The sequence below is a fragment of the Hylobates moloch genome, unplaced genomic scaffold, assembly GCF_009828535.3.
Source record: "Hylobates moloch isolate HMO894 unplaced genomic scaffold, HMol_V3 SCAFFOLD_13, whole genome shotgun sequence".
Classification (NCBI taxonomy): domain Eukaryota; kingdom Metazoa; phylum Chordata; class Mammalia; order Primates; family Hylobatidae; genus Hylobates; species Hylobates moloch.
Window position 1 is genome coordinate 19099294 of NW_026652288.1, and position 12942 is coordinate 19112235.

A 12942-nucleotide genomic window follows, 5' to 3' on the forward strand; every position below is an offset into this window, starting at 1 on the left:
AGTTCATATCTCATCCTCTATTTTTTAATCAAAAGTAGAAAATAGTTTAAAATTCCAGGAAAGCTTTTAAGACAGTTATAGCTCATACAAAATACTGTACCCATTTACCTTCTATTATAATCTGATCTCCCTCATACAGATACAAACACAATTCTTCTAAATTCTAAGATGGCAAATTATCCCCTCAAAGATCTGGAAGTTTTTGAGGCAAGATGATCTTCAAAATAATTATTGTAAGTTTAACTGTTTAAAGGTTCAATTAATGCTTACTTCAGTTATTAATGACTTATAAGAAATTATCTCAAGGCATAGCAGTCTAACACAACCTTTTATTATGTTCATGGATTTTGTGTTTCAGGAGTTCGAACAGGGCAGAGCAAGAAGGGCACTTCTGACATCAGAGGCTCCAGCTGAAAGGTTCCAAATCTAGGAGCTGGAGTCCATCACTCACAGGTCTTATAGCTGATGCTAGCTTTTGGCTGAAGCCTCAATTCCTCTTCAGTGGGCCTCTCCCTATGGGCTAAAATTTGGGCTTCCTCACAGCATGGTGGCAAGATTCTAAAGGCAGGCATCCAGAAAGAGAAAGGGCCAAGCAGAAGCCATATTGTCTTTGATGACCTGGCCTCAAAAATCATGCAATACCTTTCATTCATTGAGGCCATCACAAAGCTCCAACCATTCTCAATGGGAAAGAAATAAATACTGACTCTCAATGGGGAGTGGCAAGGTTCTGGGAGGGCATATGGCACCCAGAATCTGGCTGTAGGCATTTGTAAATGGGGTTGTTGACACTGAGCTTTCAGGTAGGTGATGTGGTTGGCTATTTTGCAGTGAGCCCCTGGTTTTGGTCTTTTCTTTGGGGATAATCAGATATTTAAAAATATGTTCTTTCATTTTCTTGCTTAGGGAATTCTAGGAGACTTGTTAGGGCTGGGGGTTAAAATAGGACTGGGGAACTCAGCATTCAATATCTAATGCATATACCTTGTTTTCAGTAGGATAGCCCATCTTAACTGTACTAACGCCTGTGCAAGCCAACCCTCGTCCCAGGTTTCTCTGTTCTACCCTCTTCAGATAATAAACCTCTAGAGTGGAGGAAGGTCAGTTACCCAGTGGCATAGAACTTGGAAGAAAACCTAAACATCTGACTGCTTTGCCAGAAGTTTTCACCCAATCCTTTATATTTTCTTTCCCACCATCACACCCAGTTACAAAGGAAACTGGAGCTGTCCTGGCCTGAGAATTCCAGAGATTCTGAAGAATCTGTGATGGGTTAACACGTTGATTCCCAGCTCTCTCCACTCTGGTTTTGGATTCCACTGTTTTGGTTTTGATTACCGATTTACTGTTGCTTCATATGCTTTCCAGCTTCCAAAATGTATGGCTGTTGTCTTCTCGCTTTATTTCCTAGTCCTTTGAATCTCTTTCCTATGGCTTTGGTAGGGTTTTGAAAGATGTGAGTTTAGCATAGTTGAACTACCATTTTAGCCTACTAATCTCTTCAGTCTCTTTCAACCATTGTTCAGGTGATATCATTAGCAAACCCCTAAAGACTAAATTCTTTCAACATGCTCCAGGTTTTCAACAATTCTCTTAAAGCATGGTAGTGCCGTAAACTGAATTTCAGGTATATTCTAACCAGTACAGATGACAATAGGTAGTTCTCTTGTTCCAGGCACTAAACTGAGCACCTTTCAAACTGTGTTAGTGCAGTGGCATCCCTCAAATCATTAACAACTGGTCTGAAAAAAAGCTTGAGGAATATTATGTTCCATTCTGTTCAATGTTTATCATATTATGAATCAAGAAAAGTGTGCTTAATTTGTTTTTATTTAATATTTCCAAAACAGTTGACTATATATAATCCCTTTTTTTTGTAAGATTCTAATGTAATGTCCCTCAAAGTGGGTTAACCAACTACATGCATTAGAATCATTGAGAGTTCATTTATATATTTGGATGCCCTTGGTCCTATTCCAGATCTTGAATCAGACTAGGCCTTAGTAATCTGCATTTTACATCAGACAACATATGCAATTCTTGTGCTACTTAAGATTACTGGGAGCCTATGCCTACCTATTTGAACCTTTACCCTGAGGAACTTCCACAGAGGAACACTTCTGCAGCCCCTCTCCATGCCTCACATATTCTACTCTTTAGGAATGACTTTTCTGAGGGGTAAACTTGGAAAAACACAATATGAATGCTTGGTCTAGCCCCTACCTCTCACTTCTCTCTTTGGGATCTACTTATTTGCCAGAAGGGTGCATTTTACTCTGCGGGGTGGGCTATGTGCTGAGGGAGGAATCTCATAATTACCTGATTGTTCCAAAGATTGGGCAGAAAAGTGTACTAATAAAGGATTAAAACAATAGAAAATTCACTTACAATGTTAAAGGTGGAGGCTTAGTCTGCACAGAGCTATGCCTTTCTCTCAATTGGTTCTGAACCAATCTCTCCATTGGTTCAAAGGCATATTACATATTGAGTCCCCTCAAATCCTGAATTTACATTTGAAGATAATTGACCTATAGGCAAGTTTCAAAAAATACAACATAAGTACATCATGCAATGCAGTGGAAAACACATGGCTATTCATTTTACTTTTTTTTTTTAAATTTGCATTCATGGGAAGAGCAGACAAGGTAAAGCAGCAGTGACTGAAATTCATCTATTTGGAAGTAATTCCAAAGGATTTGAAAATAGCCAGATCCATCCTTCATATTTCTTTTAAGATCCCTCTTAAGACAAGCAGAGAGATAGGAGACCAGAGTGTGTAACATCTGGTTTGTTTAGGGATAAGAAGGGTGCAGTGGAGGGAGTTCTTGGAAGCATTCTTAAAGGATGTGGTAGGACAGCACCTGGAAAAGCCTACTTTATTGAAGGGAGGCTTCAAGGACCCAGGCAGAGGAGGTCATGTTTAACAAATCGGATGGAGTTCCTTGAAGATATCCCTGTCATGAAAGATGAAGGAGATTTAGTGGCTGTATGAAGAGTGCTTTGATTTTTAAACAAGATTTGACAAGATCCACATCCAGGATTAATGGTCAAGGGGAAGAGCTATTGAACATGGGTAATGTAGGGTGCAAGAGAAAAAACTGGCTCAAGAAAGGGAGATGAAGGAAAGACAGGGAAGGGTTTTGTGATTTACTCCTATCCCCTCCTCCCCCTGGATGGAGGAGCATTTATCCCTTAGGGTGACTTAGATATATTACTAATGGAGGAGGGGATAGTAGTAAGAGAAAATGGTCAGCCAGATTTGGGATAGATTTTGTAATGTGTATGGAAGGGTAGCCAAACAACAGAACAACTACACCAAGTCTTGAGATGATTCAGAAACTTGGACCCAGCAATTGTAGCAAATCATACCCAATAGGGATAGTGATGCTTGGCTGTGACATCATGGCTTGGGCAGAAGGATGGAAACCAATCCAAACCAAAGAGACCAGGATTAATAAACCAAAGTAGGGAACAATTAGCCCAGTGACATTTCCTGAGGCTGGAGTTTTAGATGATTGTAAAGTCAGCCAAGTTGGTCTTTGGTGTTCCCGGCCTTTCTTTCGGAGTACTCTCCTATTCTCACACTCTCCCCTTTCTCCTATAAAAATCTAATGTCAGTAAAATATCTAACTCACCCTAAGGGATAAATGCTTAGAGAGAGTTCAAGGCATTATTCTTCCTCTGGGTATTTACATTTTAATGGGAGTTTTAAAATTGAAATCAAAGTATTACAGCTGTTGTGATGGAATTTCAATGAAGGGTTCGGGGAGGACACAGTAGGGTTATTACTTGTCCCAGAAGTCACTCATGGCAGTTGTCTCCTGCACCTGGTGGTAAAATCATTGTTAGTTCTGCCAAACAGTATTCTGGTCTACAGTTCTTATGAAAAAGTAAAATCATTGAAAATAGAGCTTTAAAAACTGGATTTGTGGTTGAAAAAAACAGTATTGACAGGCTTTGGCCAAAGGAGCTGATGGGATGACATTATGGTATGGGAATAGGAAGGAGAAAAGAGCAACAGAGAAGGGAGCTGAGGCCCAGAGACATTCACACACTGACCAGCGTCTGAATGCCTTTAGCCCCCAACACTCTCACCATCATCCTCATTGAAATCCTGCCCCATTTAAGTGCTACTTCAGAGACACCCACACACTGACCAGGGTCTGAGTGCCTTTAGCTCCCACCACCCTCACTATCATACTCATTAAAATCCTGCCCCATTCAAATGCTACTTCTTCTATATAGGAAAAGAAATGGTGTACTGTTCATCTTCTTGTTGCTAACAACAGTAGAAGTAGGGAGAGGGAGTGTTTTCTATAATGAATTCTCCTGTAAATCCAAGCAGAAAAGAGGAAAAGGAAGGAGAGAGTAAAGTGGGCACTAACCCTGCATTCAGCCTCCAAGGTCCTTCTTGATGAGTTGGCATCCTGGAAAGACACAATTACTGGAAAGTGGCAAGCGTTTTCCTGTAGAAATTTACTAAATTTCTTTCTGAGGATACAGGAGTGTGGGAGGTACGATTATAGAGGAAGAGACTGTAGTATACCATTCAGCAGCCTTAACTAGCAAAAATCACAGCTGAGTTCAATATGAAGAAGGAGTCTGAGCTTTTAAAAGGCTGTAAAATACCCCATGAACTTTATTCATGGAAAAGTCTTCCACACCCCCATTTAGAGTTCAATTTGACTTTACTACATTGTTTAAATTAAGATTAACTATCTAGTTTCTCATCCCAGAGATTAAAGCAGAATATTAACAGAGTGGCCTAAGCTAACTTGGTAGAAAAGGAAAGGAAAACATGTTAAAAGGACACAGGGACTTTAAGAAGCGCAGCCGTCTGAGGCTATTTTGGTCTGGGACAGAGTCTTAACTGCTCAATGTGTCCTGGGGCCTCACTGTCTCAGAGCAGATTTTTCCACCTTGCTCTCAACTTTCATCCCTTGAGTTCATCCATCCCAGCCGCAATGGCCTTGCTGATCCGCGACCGCACCAAGCCTGCTGTCAGTTCAGTGCCTCTGCATTGCCCTTGCCTCTGCCTGTGAAACTCCAAGGCAACACTTCATATGGCCAGCCCCTTCTCTGTTCTCCATCCCTTCACTCTTTGTTAAATAGCCGCTCTCAATCTGCATCCCATTACCCTGCTCTATTTTCTTTACAAATAATTACCACTTGAATTTATTTGATTTATATGCTTTTCTGCTTATTTATTTCCTGCTTCTCCCCTTTGAATGAAACCTCCATGAAAAGAGGAATCTTGCCTAGCTTGGTCACTGTTCTACCCCAGGTCCCAGAAAGGCATGGAGCAGCCACACTATAAATGATTGTAAAGAACTAGTAAGTGAGGAGTCCCCAGTGATACCACGGAGTTTTCCCAATAAGGTTGCGTTATGATCAGTTTCCTCTTTCTATAAAGACAGGGAGATTTATGTACATTTTATAAATCTTATACCCACAATGAATTATTTGTTTTTATTTACGGAAATTCTGGAAAGATTATCCGGAAAGATTTGACACTGTGAAAAAGTCCCTTCTGCAATATGGATACCAAGGAGGATTTTAGGTTGTGAAAAGAGAAGTGGTTGCTTGTTTTCTCTCGCTAGATGAAAGGAGGCCACAAATCTTTTTGCAGTTCCACTAAAGAGCCAGTAAAATAGAAACGCAACACACATGTGCCAAGAGTTCAACAACAAGGCGGAAGTGGCTTAGGTTTGTGGTCTGTTACCACATGACAACATTGAGTTGGAGCCAAGGCATTTTCTGCTCTTTGCAGTCTCTGCATGTTGAAAGGCTCTACTTCGGAACGAACAAGGGATAGACACGTCACAGAAAAGGAGCTCCGTGATTGGCACAGGGGTGTGAAAGGATCAGGGAAGACTTCAGCAAATAGAAAAGTTAGGGAATTTAAAGTTTCCCTACACAAGAGTAAGCAAATTATGGCCCAGAAGGCAAATTCAGCCTGCTGTCTTTTTTCTTGGCAGTTTTAGAAGTTTTTATTTTCCCAAATGGGCTTTTTTGAATTGAAAAAAAAAGTTCCAACATTCACTTGGAAACTTACTAGTTCCTAGGAAATAAAATTAGTGTGGCATAAAGGAAAGGACATTAGTCTGCGAGTCAGGGGACTTAAGTTGTCCTGACTCTTTTACTAACTAGTTACTTCTGCTGTCTGGTTTCGTAAATAAAGTATTATTGGAATACATCATACATTTATTTATGTATCATCCATAGATATTTTCACACTATAACAGTAGAGTTGAGTAGTTGTGAAGGAGACCACATAGCCCACAAAGCCTAAAATATTTACCATCTGGTTCTTAATATTATAGAAAAGAAAATTGCCAGCCCTTGCCCTATACTATGAGTACAAAAATAAATATGTTATACCATATGAAATTGCTTATATTTGATCTAAATAATTGAAATTTCACATAATTCAATTTAATAGTTTGTTCTTTTAAATCTCTTCTTCAATGTCCGTCTCAGAACCATCTCATCCATAAAGCTTCTTCCAAATAGACGGGAGCACTCCGGTTTCTCAATCCCCATGGAACTTTGCTAGTTATGTTTGGCTGATTCCATGCTTCTACAATAGTCATTAGATGTATCGCTTCCCCTCTACTACTGGAAATACTGTTATAGGCTTAATTGTGTCCCCACTCCCAAATTCATATGTTGAAGCCCCAACCCCTAGTACCTCAGAATGTGACTGTATTTGGAGATAGAGTCTTTAAAAGGTAACTTAGGTAAATGAGGTCCTTAGGGTGGATACCAATCCAATCTGAGTGATGTACTTATAGGAAGAGAAGATTAGGACACAGAGACACCAGAGAGGTCATTCACAGAGGAAAGACCATGTGAAGATGCAGTGAGAAGGTGGCCATATGCAAGCTGAGGAGAGAGGCCTCAGAAGAAACCAATACTGCCAACGCCTTGGTCTTGGACTTCCAGCCTTCAGAACTGTGAGACAATAAATTTCTGTTGTTTAAGCCTCCCAGTCTGTGCTATTTTGCATGGCAGCCCTAACAAACTAATATAGCTACTCAAGAGTAGAAGTTATTTATTAGAAACTCCTATTTTAGTCCCCAACTTTCAATGGAAACATAAGTTCGTAACTCCAAGTTAACAAACCATCAACTATTGCATTCAATTCACATCCATTATCCCATATGTAAATGTCATGAAGGTCAATGTACACAGCTCCATATAACTGCATTCCCAATAGCATTGAGAGCCATATGTCTGTCTAGTATTCATTGACTAAGCTTTATAGAATTCAGTAAAGCAAGGTGCATAACTTGGTGTGTCTGGGGTCTAAATTGGTGAATCTAGGCATTGAGGACCAGAATACTGTTTAGCAGACACAACATTGGTTCTCCAAAGTTTCTAGAATGTAAATAAGAAGTTTCTACACAGAAATGTCCCAGAAGACTCTAGAATCGTTCATTCAGTGAATATTTATCAACTGCCAGGCAAAAAAAGTCAACTTACATATCTCTGCTCACTTACTCTTTTCAGTGAAAATTGAAAAAGCTCACCACTCCTTTCTTAGTGTACTGAGGGAGAGAAAGGAATAACTAGCAAGCTGGATGAGAGCTCTGTCAGTTAGAATAACAGGCCCTTGGTAGCCAATTCCAAATAACAATCTTCAGGGGAGCCCAATAATAAACATTAAACAGAAATATTAAATATGTAGTTCTAATTTACATTCCAGATGTCAGAATCTGCAAAAATGGGAAACGCAACAAAGATCAGACCATATGAGGAGCCAAGCTTCTTCCCTGGTTTATCCAAAATCTGTTGAGTAAAAAGTGCAACTGCTTCACATGGGACCATAGCCAAATTCAACCTGAGAGAATTCATTTTGCAAACATCCTCCAAATGTAGAAGCTTTCCTGATTGTTCATTTCTAAATGAACAAATAAGAGGTTTCAATATGAACAATGTCCAGATGCCCCAGAAGCCTGCTCTGTTTGCCAATTCCATTGACCAAACACACATTCTATTCCTTTTGGATTTCATTGGCAGCCCACAGCGAGAAGCACCGTTTTATCTATGAAAAACTTTACCAACTTAAAGCTTGATGAGGAGATATATGAGGAGTGACCACTGGGCATTCTGATGAATTGAAAGTCAGAAGTTATTGAGCATAGTCAGATATGATCTTTCCCAGACCCATACATTTCACCCAGGGAATTCCCATACAATTATGGGAAAACCTGAACCACATTATCCCTAACCAACTCCAAATTTAATGGTGTGAGGAACACTCCACCTTAAAACAAAGCAAAGGCTTATAAAACACATGGCTGCTATGGTCTGACTTCTCAATAGAGGGCTGGTTATCTTTTCAATAATAAGTTCTTAAGCGTCTCTGAAAAATAATGCCCACTTATCAATCTGCCTTTGGTCACTGGATCAAGAAAAAGAAAAGTGTTCCTAAATTGATTCTCCAACCCCTTTCTCTCTGTGTGTGATGAGATTATTCCTAAAAAATCTAAACTCCATTTTTAGTCCCCCACCTTCAATAGAAACATGACTTGGTAACTCCAAGTGAACAAATCATTAATCATTGCATTAAATCCACATCCATTATCCCACATGAAAATGTCATGAAGGTGAATGTACACAGCTCTATGTAACTATATAGCTTAGAAACTAAGACAAAAATATTCTTTTTATTAAGTTAGTAATCTGGATTTCAGGGGAAATTATTTTTTATGCAGACTTGTCAAGATTATACGAATAATCAATTTTCCAGGTAATTTACAATCTTCAGAGTGTGTGGGCCTTTGAAAATAAAAATTCATGTGTAATTCTCACTGTGGCCTGAATTTTGAGTGCACCAAATTCATATTATCTAAAGACAATGTTCATTACATTACACACCCTTATATCACCAACATTTGACCACCACTCCACCCAGAACTTTCCATGGCCCTTTACTCCCAATTCCATTGAAACTAAATTTCTCAGTTTAGTTGTCATAGTTTTTCACAGTACTTCTCCAGTTGGATTCACCAATTCTCTCCAAAATATACCTGTTGTTTAAGTCAAGCAAATTTCCTCTATGTCTACGAATAAATCATGCTTATTCTAGAGTCTTTTCCTTGTATTTCTTCCTTCCATTTAAAAGATTTCTTCTAAACTTCAGATCCAGCTTAAAATGTAATTTATTGAAAGTTGCATTTTTCAACCAACACCCTCACATTCATCTTTTTTCCTGTGCCTTCGAACAGCACTAATCCTCTGTACCACATGATTTAGTAACGACTTATGTTTCAAAAACTTACTCTTGTTTTGTACATTTGATTAAAGTCTCACAAAAATGAAAGCTTCATTGAAAAACCATTTGTTCTCTGCTGTAATCTTAGCACCTAGAACAATACCTGGAACATGGGGAGGCTTGATAAATATTTATTGAAATAATGAATAATGATTAAACAAATGTCTTCTCAGTAGGACTTGGAATTTTTCAAGAACAGGGGCCACATTATCATCCTTTGATTTTTACTATCCACAGTCCACTGCTACACTGTCTTAGTCTATTTTCTGTTGCTTATAACTGAACACCTAAGACTGGGTAGAAATGAAAATGGATTTCTTACAATCATGGAGGCTGAGATGTCCATGATTGAGGGGCTGTATCTCGTGAGAGCCTCCTTGCTGGTGGGGACCCTCTTCAGAGTCCCAATGTGGCATAGGGCATCACATGGCAAGGAGGATGAGTGTGCTAGCTCAGGTCTCTCTTCCTCTTCTTATAAAGCCACCAGTTTCATTCCCATGATTACCAATCAATCCATTCACACATTAATGCATTAGCCCATCAATGGATTAATCCATCCATGAGGGCAGAGCCTTCATGACTCAATCACCTCGTAAAGGCCCCACCTCTCAATACTGCCTCACTGTGGATTAAATTTTAACGTGAGTTTTGGAGGGGATAAATTTTCAAACCATAGTGCATGTACCTCTCATTTACCAAGTACTCAATCTTCTGCAATGCTCAGTGACTAATAAGTTACACAAAAGTTTAACTACAGACTTAAGTTCTAGGTCAGACTTGAAGATAAATACAATTGTAGTAATCACCGCCTAAATTATTCCTGGGGGAAAAAAGGAAGAGACAGAAAAAGATCTGTTAAGTTTGGAAAGATGCCTATCTTTTGAAATAGAAAGTAAGACCACTTGTCATTTAAGGAACATAGGTCTTTCTTAATTATGTTTCATACAATTATTGTTAGGCACAGTTATTTCTTCTCCATAGAGGACAAAGCTTATTAAATATAACATCTACTCAGATTTCCATGTAGATACATACCTCTAAAGTAAACAAGCCAGGCAAATATTATTATATCCGCTGCATGGATGAAGAAACCAGTAAGATTTTCTTATCAAATGTTATATGGCTATGAAATGGTAGAGCTGAAACTAACAGCAATATATATTTTTTTAGTTTGCCTCCCATATTTTTATGATGCCTTTTGCAAGCATTCTTAATGGTAAACATAAAGAAAATTTTGATGTCTACTCACTTTCCATTTTTTGGAATTTTCCCCTGTTGGTCTCCTTGCTACCCCTAATGGATTCTACCTTCCTTCCCCTGATTCTCATGAGAATTTGATCATCGCTAAAGTGGGCAAGGAAAATTGTAGCAATTCTAGTGTATCAAGGTGGTTTTCTGAAGCAGTAATCAGTGCATTATTACTAATTCTATGCTTCTTCATGGAACCATTACCTAAAAACTTAGATATTTTGGCTGGGAACAGTGGCTCACATCTGTAATCCCGCACTTTGGGAGGCCAAGGTGGGCAGATCACTTAAGGTCAGGAGTTTGAGACCAGCCTGGCCAACATGGTGAAACCCCGTCTCTACTAAAAATACAAAAAGTAGCTGGGTGTGGTGGTGGGCGCTTGTAATCCTAGCTACTTGGGAGGCTGGGGCACAAGAATCGCTTGAACCAGGGAGGCGGAGGTTGCAGTGAGCTGAGATCACGTCACTGTACACCAGCCTGGGCAATAGAGTGAGACTCAGTCTCAATTAAAAAAAAAAAAAAAAAACCAACAACCACAACAAAAAACTAGATATTTTTATTGCTTTGGGAAGGAGAAAATGCAGAAAATATAAGAATCAAATCTTGACTTATTTCTAAAATATTCTTCAGAAACTCAAAGCAGAGCATAATCTTGAGCGCCAAGGCTTTCATTGTGAGAGCCAAGTTTTTATGATAGAGAAAAGGTTTTTCTGAGTCAACTCGGATGGAATATGAAGATAAATCTTATACCATAAATAGTAGTGTTAGGAAGAAGGCAGATTTCTCTCAAAAAACTACATAAATTCAATCTGCTGGAGAAAGAAGAGTTGAGATGGAAAAGGGGGCAATATTTAGTAGTCACTGTGTAGGTCTCAGAGAAGGGACTCTGCTCCCATCTTCCTCTCTTGTAGAGCTAGGCCCAGCCCTAGAGAAGGTGACCTAAACTGTAGTTACCTTTGGGATGGGGAGTGGGAATTCTTGGAAGAGAATTCCCCCTCCTGTTCAGTAGGCTGAGTTTAGAGCCTCTCAGATGTGCCCTGCCCCTCAGTGCAACGAACTAGAAGAGGAAATTGGAATATCTGAGAAGGAAGGGATTGTGAGAGGGCATCCAAACATTTCTTATGTTCTTGAAGGTCCTGGATCAGAAGATGCCTGACAAGAGGCCACTACCAGCAGCAACAGCACGGTGGGGACAAACCTGAGATCTTGATGGACCATGGACACCAGCAGGAGAGACAGAGGTCAGTGGTGATGTGAATTAGGTACACCCCATGGGGGACAACGAAGGGCAAGGACAGCTATGACAACTCCTGCCCTAATGTGCATACCCTGAAAATATTTAGATGATACTTTGGGAAGACGAAGAGTGGGGAAAAAACACTAATTGGGTTTAAATGTAAGCCTGCTCAGAAATAATAAGATGAAAGTTCTTGTTAGGGAAAATGGAGCACCAGAGAGTAATGGTTTAGTACCAGAAAAATAAAGATGTCACAGTTTTGCACATTTGTATTTCTATCAATGAAATTTGTAGACAATTCACACACAAAAGGTGATGGCTGGGAAGTGTGTGAACTACTGTGGGATACGGAGCCAGCAAGGGAACGCCAGATCCATTTCAGAAGCTGGGTCTGTCTTCAAAGGGTTTTGACTTGCTGACCTCTGGCTGGCCTGCATCCTCCTCTCGGAACACACCAGACAGACGAGTAAACACAGATCACCAGTGGGCCACATGTTCCCTTCTTCTTCCAAGTGCTCTGTGGCCATGGGCCTCCCCCGCTCCAGGCTTTTCATCTAGGTCCTCTTGACTGATGCTCAGGACCCACAGAAGTTTCCTCACTCCTCTCTCAGCCAAGCAAGGGTGTAGAAAATAATAACCAAGCTCATAAGAAATTTCCAATACTGGTGAAGAGCTTCACCCCTAGCTTTTCTCAAATGCATGATCTACAATGCGTGAAACCCTGACTTCATTCATTCCTTTGAACACAACCTTTCCCTCTCTGATTTCCTCCTGTAAATGCTGATGTTCCCAGATAGGGCCACTAGTTAAGTCCCTAACTCTCCTCCATGAGAAGTCATTATATTCTTTGACTCTGTGACACGGGTGACTTCAAGAAGCAGAAAACAGTAAGGTTAAAAAAAAAAAGGTTGAGACCTTAAAAGAGGAAAGAAGGGTTCAGAAAGGGGTGTTTGGAGGAGCTGAAGAGAACTTCATCCATCATCTTTCTTGAGGATAGATCCAAGTATGCAGTGAACCACCTTTGCATGCTGCTAAAATAAATGGCAGCAGGTCAAAGACAAAGAGACCTGTCAGAGGACAGAAGGAAATGAATGTTGGAATAAATGCTTTCTGATACATTTACACAGTTCCAAGTTGGCTAAATTACACATCCACTGTTTTAGATGGTAGCTCAGAG